General features: G+C 43.1%; 1 long non-coding RNA gene across 5 annotated transcripts in view; it reads left to right on the top strand.

Moving 5' to 3' along the window:
* LOC116738269 overlaps positions 1 to 8,999 on the top strand; it is a 74,186-nt gene extending 65,187 nt beyond the window's left edge. For 4 of the 5 annotated variants that reach the window (XR_004344002.1, XR_004343999.1, XR_004344003.1 and 1 more), the window contains 2 exons: positions 5,305 to 5,412; positions 8,813 to 8,999. This is a non-coding gene — a long non-coding RNA (uncharacterized LOC116738269). Of the gene's footprint in view, positions 1 to 5,304; positions 5,416 to 8,812 lie in introns of all 5 variants that reach the window. The other variant, XR_004344001.1, reaches the window with a different exon arrangement.
* Positions 9,000 to 13,807: the final 4,808 nt, after the last annotated feature.

Here is a 13,807-nt window from a genome sequence, read left to right on the forward strand (position 1 = left end):
CCTTACATTTCTACACTGTGTGTTGCCCTGGGCAATCCACCCTGACCACAGGGAATGTTTTATCAGGCACCAGGAGGTCTGCATTTCATTCAATTAATCAACAGAGATAGACTAAGCTTCTTGCAAGTGCCAGAAATTTCCTGGAGGCAGCAATCCAGAGGCAGTCTGCCTTCTGGGTTCGTGGGTTAATGAAGCACACAGGTAAGTACACCTCCCTGAGCCTCAGTTTTCCTGTTGATTAAGTGTGGGTAACAGCAACATGAAAATATTGTAAATGACCAGCAGCATATGAGTGCATCACTAGATTGTGATATAAACTTGACAGTTCTATACATCAATGAAAACAGATAAGCTAGAACTACATTTGTCAATGGGGATAAGTAACTTAAGTGAAAAAAGCACACTGGAGAAGGATACATTTGAATGATCATTCATATAAAGGTTTAAAACATGCAAAACAATAATAGATTGTAGATACATCTTTTTATACAGCCCTTAAAAATCTTAGTGGTTTAATGAAACCAAAGTTTGTCATTTATGCAAAGTATTTCAGGTAGTCCAACTCTGCCTTATAAATATGTCACCTGGATCATGGGTCTCCTGGGGTAAGTAGTTGTGGGAGGGGAAAATAGGCTTTTACAAACCAGGCACACTGGTTGGTAACTTTCTTAGCTTGGAAGTGACATGTGTCACTTCTACTCTAGCCACTTGGCCCTAATCCAATTGTAGACAAAGCTGGAAAACCTAGGGAAGCACATACAATACTTAATGTTTTGCATACCAATAATTGGAAACAAAAAGATGGTCCTTTGCAACTGGTCATATACACAAGATCAGGAAGTAAAATGGCTTTGCATTTCTCAGTAATAATGTTGGAAATCTGAAGACAGTGGAGTTATGCTTTCAAACATTTCAAAGTGATTTGTAACTCAGAATTTGATACCTAACCAAACTATCAGTCAAGGGTCAGTGTAGAATAAAGCCATTTCAGACAAGCTCTCAACCAATTTGCTTTCCATAGATCCCTTCTCTGGAAGCAGCCAGGGAATGTACTTCATTAAGTTGAGAGAGAAAACTAAGCGGGAGGAAGACAAAGAATATAGGACACAGGAGAAAGGAGAAAAGAATTCTCAGGACTATTGTGGGGGAGATCTCCACAATAGTGGGGCACCTGGCTACAAGGAAAACAGGAGCAGGTGGGAAGACTCCCAGAGAGGCTTCTTCAAGACAATGTAATTGACAGACTACCTGAAGTATCTGAATATACTGAGAGAAAAATTAAACAGTTGCCAATGAACTTGTTGCATTAATCATAGTTATTTAGAAAACAAGGAAAATGGAAAAGGTAAATTATTAAATACAGAAAAAACAAAAAGTTGTGCAGGAAAGGAATTTAATTATAGCTTAGCACACAACTCAGCTGTGAATTGCAGAGTGGTTATCATTGAATATCGATCTATTCAAAATTGTGCTCTAAGTATATTGGGGGAACGAAGGGGTGGGAAGGATGCTTGTGGGATGGTGCAGTGGGAGGGAGGAAAGAGAGCCAAACTTCATCTTTTACTGTGGGAAAGTAATTGATAATTTCTAAAACTAAAATACACACACACACACACACACACACACACACACACACACACATATATATATATATATATATATATATATATATATATATAGTAGCAAGAGGTATGAAGTCAGTACCGAAAGAACCAGACAGAGGAAATCAGCAAGTGGTTGCCCATGGGAAGGAAGAAATGGGAGTGGGAAGTCTGGGGACCACTCTTTGACTTAATAAACCTTATTGTCCTAGTTGGCTTTTTAAATTATGTGCTTGTATAGCTTGGTTAATAGTAAAAAGTTAAAAAAAAAAAAAGAGCAAGTTCTAGACTGATAGATATAGCCTGATACAATTTTTATAAATGCCACCACACCATATTTTATAGGCACACTCAGGTGTGTGCGAATGACCGGAGAAAGTCTAGGATATCCACCAAACTGGAAACCATTATCCCTGGGGAGGTCAGCCTGGCATTTGAAGCTATGTATATAATTTTTGATAAAGAATTTGGCTTTATTGTTCTGAAAAATGTAGTCATATGTTATCCGTCAAGTTAAGTGTAAACAAAACCCAAATTTTGTTATTTATAGAAGGCAAAACAGTGTTTGGGGACGTAAGTCTGGGATGTAATAGCCTAATTAAAAAGCCATTTTTGAACCTGCCTCACTTTTGCAGAGCTGTTTGTGGAAATGTCAACAGGGAGAGTCAGCCTGAGCAAAGGGACAGCCGTGAGAGGGAGTAACGGAAGGGGTACCAAAGTGGACCGCACAGGAGACTTGCACTGAACCTCACCATTGTAGGTACCTGTGTGGCCCTTGCTCAGTCCGAGGCCCACAGAGAGCTCTGAACATTTTCTTTCTTCCCCCACACCCATTATTCACTATCATATTCATTCAAAATCCATTTGCATTCATCATCTTTTCACCATCCACTTGCCATCGACCCATCGTCCTCCGTGTATACGTTGAACCATCCGTTAACCATACACCACTCACTACCTACCACCCGGCTTTCATCTCTCCTCCATCTACCGTGTACCATTCACCTTTTACGTGACCATCTTCTATGATGTAGCCATCCATCATCTCACCATCAGCCATTCATCACCCAGTCATCATGTACCCACCACCTGCCTTCCATCTACGATTCTACAGTACACAACCCATTACCCACCCACCTAGCAACCACCCATTTATTTGCCATTTATGTCCCATGCATGCATCATCCAGCCACCGTCTACTTGTTCGCCACTTTCAGTTAGAAGGTCCATTCAGGAGGAAGCTGATTGTTACTATCCTCATATTCCAGGCAGTGAGGGAAAGCTGGGATAGAGAGGGTGGGTGAGGGACCTGGCTGATGTCAATCAATGAATTGGGAAATGTGTCAAGTTGCCGAGGAGTTTCTTCCCAGTTACAGCTTCTCAACTGCTGCATACTCAGGCAAAGCGACCTGGGTTTGAATTCTGAATCCCCTACGTATGGTCTCGTGAGGTCGGCAAGTTCCTTAACTTCAATGAGCTTCAGTGACCTCTCTCTTAAAATGCTAATAATGCATGTAAAATCCTTAGTGATGCTGTATTGTGTGCCTGGCACATAGTAAGCACTCAATAAATGTTGATAATAATAATTATCAATACAAATCAGCAAGTGAAGGCTTTTATCTTCCTTTCCTCAGAAATCAAATGGGGTGTTCCATACCCAAATAGATATGCTTAGGGTTATCTGTTGTTTGGGTTCTCCATACTACCATAGAATTGACTGATTATAGGGATTTAAAAATTAATTATTTTTATGAGTTCAAAGTAGTATTAAATTAGTTTATTTCTATATATTTCGGGCAGACCAAAAACGTAAGTAATTTAACAAACACGCAGGTACCTACCAGCTCATTGAAAGGATAAAACATTTCAGGTTCAATGGAAACTCCTGAGCGTACCTTCTGGCAAAGTCCTGAGTGTACCTTCCAGTGCATCTCCCTCCCCAGGGGTAATAGTTTTTCTAAATTTGACATAGCATTCCCATGCATAATTTCTTGCTTTTATTACAAAGCATTACAAAGGAATGTATTTATAATCTATTATTGTTTTGCGTGTTTTAAACCCTTATATGAATGATCGTGCAAATGTATCCTTCTCCAATGTGCTTTTTTCACTTCACTTACTCATCCCTATTGACAAATGTAGTTCTAGCTCATCTGTTTTCACTGCTTACACCGTAATCTAGTGTTGCACTCATCTGCTGCTGGTTGTTTACAGTGTTTTCATGTTGTTGTTGTCATCCACACTTCATCAGTAGGAAAACAGGCTTGGGGAGGTGCTATTTATTTGTGTGTTTCATTAACCCATGAACCCGGGAGGCAGATTGCCTTTGGATTACTGCCTCCAGGAAATCTCTGGCACTTGCAAGAAGCTTAGTCTATATCTGTTGAATAACTGAATGAAGTTTGCTCAGAGACACCCAGAGTCGGATCCAGTCCCAGAACGGAAACCTCCCCCATTCCCTGCGGTCAGGGAGGCTTGCCCAGGGCAACATAGGGTGTAGAAATCTAAGGTGAGGAGTTCCTTCCCTTCCTGTGTGTGAATGGGTCAGGACCTATATCATTCATGGGATTAACCGGGGCAGTAATTCTGCGTTCTTGACGAAATGTTGGTGAAATCAGGGGAACTTGAGAGGGGCGTGCTTTACCAGGAAGAAGAGCCCAGGACTCTTGGCTTTGGTTAGGCTCCTGAATTCCTGCCTATTCCTTATTACCCCACTTGTGGCCAACAGGAGATGCCCCTCACCTGCCCCATTCCTAAAGAGTTTGGGGGAAAATGCTCTCCATTCAGGCAGAAGCTCCAGGGAGGTTATAATGTTCCCAGCAAATTCAGAGTGGGGGCTGGTACCAGGGCTTCTAAGAGAACCCATATCTGTGACATGTGAAGGCTTAATTTATTCACCCAGAAGTAGGCACCCATTGAGCTGGCCAGGGAACAGTCTCTGTTTACAGGCTGTCCAGGCCCTGCCGTGGCTCCGGCAGCAGCCCTGCCTCCACCTCCTGTGTGGAGAGCCTGGGCAGTTCACAGCAGGACCGTGCCCTGTGCCCTCTTGGTGACACACCATGCTGGGATGGTGTCCTCTGTGGAAACCTCTTGAGCGCAAATGGCCCCTTTATGACAGAAACACCACAAGAACATTCCCCAAGGGTGCTGTTTGCTCTGGTAGTTTATCTACAGATTTTCCCACCAGGATCCTGGAGCAGGTCCAGTGCACAATTGCCACTGTCATGAGATGGGAGCCGATGACCAGGGACTTAAGTAGTAGCCCTTCCCCCTTCCTTCCCCAACCCCTTGATTTCAGAGGAGTTGTTAGTGGTCAGGAGTCCCGCACCTCCTTTTTGAACTAGGAAGACGTGGGAATGAGAGGTCTTCGGGGCACTTAAAAGCAGCAACAAATAGCCCACAAAACCACTATCTGCAGCTTGAGCAACCCTTGCTATGAACCTCCCTGGAGCACAGCCAGGAAAACAACTCAAGTCAGCCCCCAAAATAGGCTCTGCGCAGGCACTTTCTTAAAGAAAAAAAGAGAGAGAGAGAGAGAGAAAAGTAAAACAAAACTCCACTCAGAAGCAATAATAATATTTGTAGAATGCGTTTTTAACTGTTGCTTCCTTGGCTCAAGTCTAATAATCTGGGAAAAAATATGTTATCAGCTGACAAATAGCATGGCTGTCAAGAGATTCATCACCATTTTTTTTCCCCCCAGAAGCAGCTGATTTCGGATTCAAGCGAGAGCTCTGCATAGTGTTGATTTTGCCTTCACCAAAGCTGTCAACAAAAGGGCCTGTGAGGCAAGGGCAGACTCCTTCTGAAGGTGGTGCCTGTATTTTCCCTTGCATTTTTCTAGAAGCTTTTCAGGTTGAGTAGAGCAGACAGCCCTTGGCTGAAAGAGGCCTATGTTGTACTGGATACTTTTGCAAATGTTTGTTCCTTTGGTCCTAAAACAACCCTTCCTGGTAGACACCACCAGTGACCCCACTTCACAGACAGAGAAGCGACTTGCTCAGTAAGTGACAGATGATTCTGGTTCTGTGCGGCTCAGTGAGTGTTCTTTACTCTCCTTACGACTACTCATTCGTTTTATCACTTGACAAATTCATGAGAGGAGTTTAATGAAAGATTACCCTGAACCACATCCATGTCCTGCCAGTTTACATTTGGGACTTGCCAGCCCGATCTCTACCTGAAATTCTGGGCTCATTTCCAACTGTCCACTCAACATCGCCATTGGACATCTAGTAGGCCTCTCCAACCTGACCAGGACAAAACAGATCTTTTTAAGTTTTGCCTCAAAATCTGCTATGCCTGTAGCTGTGTTCATTTCTGTAAATAGTCTCAGCATTCATCCACTAATGCAAGCCAACGTCTTATCCGTCAGAAGCTTGCTGAAAAATATAGCAAAATCAGTCCCCACTTCTTTCTTTTCCACTGCCACTGGCCAAATTCTTCTTCTGTCTCTCACCTAGATTATAGCAGTCGTCTGTTTGCTGGAAGTCTCTTGCTTTCAACGTCCTTCTCCATTCCTCGTACGCAAATCAGACATGCAGTGTCTTACCTAAAGCTCTTCAATGGCTTTTAGATTAATACCCAAACTCCTACAGGGCTTCCTTATCTGACCCTCATCTCACACCATTTTCCCATCACCTCCTATGCGCCAGTTACTCTAGCATCCTCTCTGTTTCTTGAACACGAGTCAGGGCACTTGAGCCTCCCCGTGGCCCCTCATTGCCACATGTCTGGCTCCTGCTTGTCATTCAGATCTCAACTTAAATGTCACTTCCTCAGAGAGCTCTTTCCTGAACACCCAACTTGAAGAAACCAGCATCTAGTATATCACCCTTTCTTTTTTTTTTTAATGTTTATTTATTTATTTTGAGAGAGAGAGAGAAAGCATGAGAGCGAGCATGTGCAGGGGAAGGGGGGGGGGTGAGAAAATCCCAAGCAGGCTCTGTGATGTCAGCACAGCTCAGTCCCACAAACTGTGAGGTCATGACCTGAGCCAAAATCGAGTCGGCTGCTCAACCAACTTCAGGCACCCCACATAACCCTTTTGAAATTTCTCTTTGTAGTACCTATTACTGCCTGGTTGTATTCATATACTTGTGTGTTTACCTCCCCCCAAAAATGTAGATCTTAACTGGTCTTTCTTGTTTATCTCTGAAACCCAGAGCAGTTGTTCTCAACACCTAGAATAATGCCTGGGATATAACACGCACATCATAAACATTTGTTGGTTGAATGAATGAATGCTTTTGTAAGTAGTGGCAAAGGAAAGTTTCTGGATGCCCTCTATGACCCAGTCCTCAATGGCAGAGATGTATACTGCTTTGTATTATCTACGTCCAGATAAAAAGATGGCAATTCTAGAAACCAATACTGTATCTGAGGACATGAATGTAGTCATCGATGGTAGAATAACAACTGGGCCAAAGTTCTTTCTTCACGAGGCTACTTTCACTTTTCTAATCCCACTCTGCCTCCTCAATGCCACAGGCTTGCTGGGTGAATAGTGAAGTTCTCTTTATCCTCCTCAAATAAAGCTGTTTCTTTATTCTTAACTCAAAAAATCCACTCAATTATTTAATTTGCCATGCCTTCATCAAATACATATACTCAACGTTCAGTATTTGCAAGCCTTTGCTATGATAGTGGTAGAGGGTATGTATTTGCGATCTGAGCTTTCTGAGAAAAAAGGCACTGATTACAGCCTCTGGGAGGTTTCTGGCCAATCAGAAGAAACACTTGACCAAAGAGGTGAGGCAGGGGCTCAAAGACCCCACTGCCCCCATAATATCTCCCTTACTGTGTTTGTTTCCAGGAGTTATGTGGGTACTACTGTGTATGTATCCCCACAGGACTAGACTCATAGGACTTCTCCCCCATGGACCCCTAGCTTGACTACCTGGGGTCTAGTTGTAATCCTACAATTGCTCACAGGTGAAGGCAAATAGAATAGTCTGGGCCAGTCTTATGATGAAGATGAATTAGACTCTGACCTTCGTGGTCACCTGTTTAATACTTCCCCCAGTGTCCTACCCTCCCCTCATCTTATATACCCTGAAGAAAGAAACTAAAGAATATATTTGGAGCAAAATTACATGAGTGAGGTCTTTGTTGACTTCCTTATTTACATTTATAGCCTTGTCCCCACCCTGGCACTTCCTGCCCCTATCTCCAATCTACTTTTCTCCATAGCATTTAGTACTTTCTAACATACTAGGTAATATACTTCTTTCCTTATTAAAGGGTCACTCCAGTGAAAGGTAACCTCCTCTATGACAGTAGGGGTTTTGTCTGGTTTTCATACTTCCCTATCCCCAGTGCCTTTAAGAGTGTCTGGACATTATACATGCTTAATAATTATTTGTTGAGTCTATTAGTCAATCAGATACTTTGAAATGTACAATATTTTTTTTGGCCTAGAAATTCTATTTCTAGGAATCCATTCTTCACAAATTGGCTTGAATGAATGAAAAGTGTGTGAACCATCTCTTATTATTTATGAGTGTGAAAAATAGGAAAAAACATAATCCTTTAGCATTAAGTGATTATATAGATTGTGGTATATCCATACAATAGAATGTTATGAAATCATTAAAATTCACTTCTTAGAAAAATCTTTAATAATGTGGGAAAATGTTAAGAATGATAGCCATTAGTATTTCCTGATTTGATTGCCAATTTATAAAATGACTATGTATATGTGCTTTGAAAAAGTAATGGAATAATGGAATAACAGTATCTGTGGGAGATAGGATTATCTCTGGTTGTTTGTGGAAGATAGGATTATCTCTGGTTGTTTGTGGGAGATAGGATTATCTCTGGTTGTTTGTGGGAGATAGGATTATCTCTGGTTGTTTGTGGGAGATGGGATTATCTCTGGTTGTTTGTAATAAGCAGGATTACAGATTATTTTAATTTTCTTTTTTGTGCCTTCCCTGTGTTGAATTTTCTAAGAAGCAGGGAGGGAGAAGCTGGCAGCAGTGGTGGGATATTTCCCTTGAGCCTGGGGATTTGGGAGAAATGGCCTCCTCTTTAGTTACCTCCTGGTAACCACACCCTCAGATAAATCCCTCCCACACTGACCCTGGGGTTAGCTCATGTGTCTCAATCTGGCCAATGGGACTTTAGCAAACATGAAACAGATGGGGGTTTGAAAGTCACTTGTGCATTGGCGTTCTATTGCCAATAGGAACTCTCCCTCTGTCATGCAGACAAATCTGGAGGATGAGATACTATGTGAAGAGAACCCTCAGCCATTCCAGCCATCCCATCTGACACCATAGACATATGAGTGAGATTCTAGACAGTGGCTGTTGAGCCACTAGTGAAATGTGGCTAGTATGAATTGAAATGTATTGTTGTTTTTTTAAGTTTTTATTTATTTATTTTGAGAGAGAGAGAGAGTATAAGACAGGGAGGAGCAGAGAGAGGGGGAGAGAGACTCCCAAGCAGGCCCCCCACACTGTCAGCGCAGAGCCCGATGCAGGGCTCGAACCTATGAACTACAAGATCATGACCTGGACTGAAACCAAGAGTTGGACGCTTAACTGACTGGGCCACCCAGGTGCCCCTGAATTGAAATGTATTGTAAGTGTAAAAATACATACTGGACTTTGAACACTTGTATGATGAAAGAATGTAAAATATTTCACTAAGAATTTTTATGTTAATTAGACATTGAAATAATAGTATTTTGGACATATTGTGTTAACTTAAAATAAACTTCACTTGTTTCTTAGGTTTTTTAAATGTGGCTACTAGAAATTTCAAATTTCAGATGTGGTTTGTATTACACTTCTATTGGATAGCTCTAATCTAGACTGTTTAGCCACAGACAAGCCATCCCAGACCAGAAGGACCAACAGGATTGGAGCAAATAAAATTGTTGTTGCTTTAAATCACTAAATTTTGTCATGTTCTGTTATGTAGCAAAAATGATCTGTTACCAGAGGTATACTGTACTTTATAGATCCTCCCAATTCAGCATCTTGGCCTTTATGGGAATGAGCCAGACCCCCAAGGAAGCTTGGAAAGAAAGCGGTCATTGTGAAGAACAATGACCAGTGATCTGGTGCTGGAACTGGGAACATCAGTGAAAAGCTTGCAGAGTTTGGAGGGGCTGGAGACTGTTGAAAGATCTTCACCTTCTCAGATTCCCAGCCTGGAAGACACGCCTCCTCAGCCTGCAGCTCTGGAGAGCAAGGGCTTTTGGGAATCCTGGAGAGGCCCTTCCTCCCCTTTCCCACTCCTGTTCTCCTTTCCTATCTTCTCTGTGTGTGCTCTGCTGTCCTATCCCACAGAGCTCTGTGGGAAAAAAACACTACATCAACAACAACAAGATAATAAAGGGCATGTCAATGAGAGAACAGGAGGAGGGAGGGGAAAGGGTGATTTTGGCAGCAATAACCCATCATCTAGAGCCTCTGTGCTTCCCTCAACTCCCTCCTCCCTGAACCAGATGGGACTAGATGTCAGAGCTAGAGGAAGCCATAGAGATCGTCCAATCTAGCCCTCTTCCTCTTACAAATGAGTTAAGCCAAGGCTCAAAGATGTTAAATGACTTGCCTAGGGTCAACAGGAAATTAGTGGTGGCAGGTCTAGGGCCCGATTTCTCCAACTTCTGGGCATAGCACCTCTTTGGAAGGCCAACCCTCTCATACCACTCTATTTACTGGCTTTTGCTTTCATCATTTGATGTCTTATGGATACTCTGGTTCTTGATGACTTGAGCACAGTATTAGAAAGTATTCATCCCAGGGACTTTGGCATCCATATGCGGGCATCTCTGCCCTCCCGGGTCAGTTCTTTGAGGAAGTCAGTTCCAATGACCTTTATCTCTGTTCTCTTTAGTTGCTCATCAGCCATATATTAGGTATAGTTGCTACACCATGGCTCAACTCAGAATTGCTTTTCTTCAAGAGTCCAGCCTCCTGTATGTCGAGTCTTCTCACTTGCCTGCTTCTGTGAAATGTTCTCTTAGGTTTCCTCTGTGATGAGGTGATTTCCCCCCAGGGTGGAGGTGCTCAGCACTTCCTTCCAGGAGCTTGCCACCCTTCCTTGGAATAGAAGAATGCTCAACTGGAAGGCTGCTTACTGTTGACAAAGCAGCCTGCAAGAAGACATTGAAACCAATAACTGAAAAAGGATCTGGATAAAGGATGAAATCTGTCTGGTATCTGGAACCTTGTCACCATCATGCTAAGCATCCTGATTTTCTGAAAAGATTTTTGACTTTTCATCCAGGTGTTTAAAGTCAGGAAGACGCATCCAGTGTTGTATAACTACAAAGCTGATCGCCATCTCAGTATCAGAAGGCACAAATAACAATGTGGTTCAATCCAGGGAGATCAGCCATAATGACTTTCATGGGTCTAAGGAGCTGGCCTTTGGATTCTTTCTGGTCCACCTGACAGACACTCAAGGTGGCTGTCTCGGTCCATTCTGGTAGCTGTAACACAAATACCACAGGCTCGGAAGCTTAGAAACCACAGGAATCCACTTCTCACAGTTCTGCAGGGTGCAAGTCCAAGATCAGGGTGCCAGCACGGTCAGGTTCTGGGGGAATGTCTCTTACGGACTGCAGGTTGCCCAGTTCTTGCTGTGCCCTCACATGGTGGAAGGTGCAAGGGCTCTCTCTGGAGTCTCCTTTACAAGGGCATGGATCCCATTCATGACCTCACAGCTCTCATGACCTAGTCATGTCTCAGAGGTCATAGCTCCTAGCACCATCGCTTTGGGTGTTTCAACATAGGATATCAACATATGAATTTCGGGGGGACATAAACACTCACACCATGGCAGTGAGACAGAAGAGAAAAGCTCCACGAAGTGATGTGAGAGTGGAAAGGAGAAAAGCATGTGATGCTATCCAGGAACCATCTAAGGAAAAAACTCTTCTGAGGCAGATTGAGAATTTTAAAACAACACTCTCCCACCCAACTGCCCCATGACATCTGTTAACACAAGAGGCAGAGCTATTTCCTGGAAAGGCTCCTTGTGTTTACAAGGGTGAGACCCTCTTGATGTTTTCGTAACTTTAATTAAAGAGCTGAGGGATGGATTTATATCCTCAGCAGTTCCCATGGGGGAACACACAGGCTGGTTGTACACAATGCAGCACATTCAAATAAAAAAGAGAAAAAGTCAATCAATTATCCAGATGTTTTTGCATTTTACATGAATGTAGTCACAGTGGGGCTTTGGTCCTTGATAATAATGGATTATTCTTGCAAAATGGTGGAGAAAAATGTTCTTGAAAGGAAGGAAAAGAGTGTTTTCCCAGTACTCTTTTGCATTTTCTTTTCCTTTGTGAGTTTAACAATATCAAGCAGAACATGGAGACAGAGGAGACATGACAGAAAGAAGCCTAAGACATGCCCCTCCCTTCAGACTGCAGTGGGTGCTTCTGGTTGGAACAGAGCAGCCTTGAAGTGGCGAGTAGGGGGGTGGAACATCTCTTAAGCAGAGTCTGCCATTCTGTAGTGTGCAGAATACCACACAGTAGGTGTGTGCTCACAAAGTGTTAATGGTGGGGCGCCTTGGTGACTGTCGGTTGAGCACCTGACTCTTGATTTTGGTGGTTGTCACGGCTCGTGGGTTTGAGCTGGCGCTGGGCTCTGCGCTGACAGCAGGAAGTCTGCTTGGGATTCTCTCTCTCTCTCTCTCTCTCTCTCTGCCCCTCCCCCACTCTCTCTCGAAATGGATAAACTTTCTTTCTAAAAAAGGAAGTGTTAATGGCATTCAACATGAGTTTCTGTTTCTCATATAGTTCTTTGATCTTTCTCTGAAATCTGAATTAGAAATCTAGTTCTTTTGGGGCGCCTGGGTAGCTCCATCGGTTAAGCTTCTGACTTCAGCTCAGGTCATGATCTCACGGTTCGTGAGTTCGAGCCCCGTGTCGGGCTCTGTGCTGACAGCTCGGAGCCTGGAGCCTGCTTCGGATTCTGTCTCTCTCTCTCTCTCTCTCTCTCTCTCTGCCCCTCCCCTGCTCCCACTCTGTGTCTCTCTCTCAAAAATAAATAATAAACATTAAAAAAATAAATCTAGTTCTTTGGCTCAAGGAAAAGGTTCTGAGACATTAGTGTGCCTAAGAATTGTCCTAGAAATTAAGATGTTAAATTACAGGTTTCTGGGCCAGTCTCAAATATTCAGATTCAGTAAGTGTAGGGTGGAGCTTTTTAAGAATCTGCTCTATGAAGAAGCACCCCGATGGTTCTAGCATGTCTTTGCCTTGCGAAATAATTAAGGCATTGCCTATTCCAGCTGTTCTCTTCAAAAAGGGCACACACAGGCTGACAGAGCAATTGTCCGGCCAGTGTGGGAACTAGGTTCCGGAACACTCTGATCAAGTCCCAACTCCCCATCTTTCTAGCTCTGTAACTTTGGGCCAGACAATTCAACTCAAAGAACCTCATCGAGTTTCCTCATCCACAAAACGGAGAAGAAAATCTCAGCCCTACCTAACTGAGGAGGCAATATTAAAAACATCACCAGGTGAAATAACAAACGTAAACGTTTTGAAAAGTGTCCATCACTTGGAAAAGTTATTTCATTGTGTACGTATGTAAAGCCTTGTCATTGTTATTTTCCATTAACAGCCATTAACGCATCCATCTGAAATTGTTCGAGAAATTGTGTGACGGGGCAAGAGGCCAACTGGGGCACTGGGGCTGCTCAGGAAGGGGGCACGTGGGTTGTGCTGCTCCCAGGCTGCCAGGAAAGCTCAGGGAGTACCAAGGTGGGGAGAGAGGCAGGCAAAGTGTGTGTGTGTTGTTGTGTGGGTGGAGGGGATGTTGAGTGTTGGAGACAAACTTAACTAACGCAAAGCTACAGTTTTGTATCGGGTTTCAGGTTACTGGACACGCATAACATGCTTGGTGGGGTCCGGGGCGGGGAGGGGGTAGTTCTCTGGTTTTTTTCCCCAAGATTTTTGAATAAGCCTTGAGAGTCACACATAGTAGAGTATAGGAGGATAGCTTTTCATGGAAAAATAAATAACGAAACGGAACATTATGGAAATAGTATGGGAAAAGAATCAACTTTAACATAAAACTTAAAGAATGTGTTCCAACTAGCCACAGAGGGCCTCTCACCTTCTGGATATTCTCACTCTCTTTTTGGACAATGGGAATGGCCAGCTATCTTCCTATCCCCGAGGCTGGTTTCAAAATAGCCGCTTCTCTTGGGAATTCAAACCAAAAAAGAAG

This window comes from Lynx canadensis, chromosome C1 (assembly GCF_007474595.2).
Source record: "Lynx canadensis isolate LIC74 chromosome C1, mLynCan4.pri.v2, whole genome shotgun sequence".
NCBI lineage: Eukaryota > Metazoa > Chordata > Mammalia > Carnivora > Felidae > Lynx > Lynx canadensis.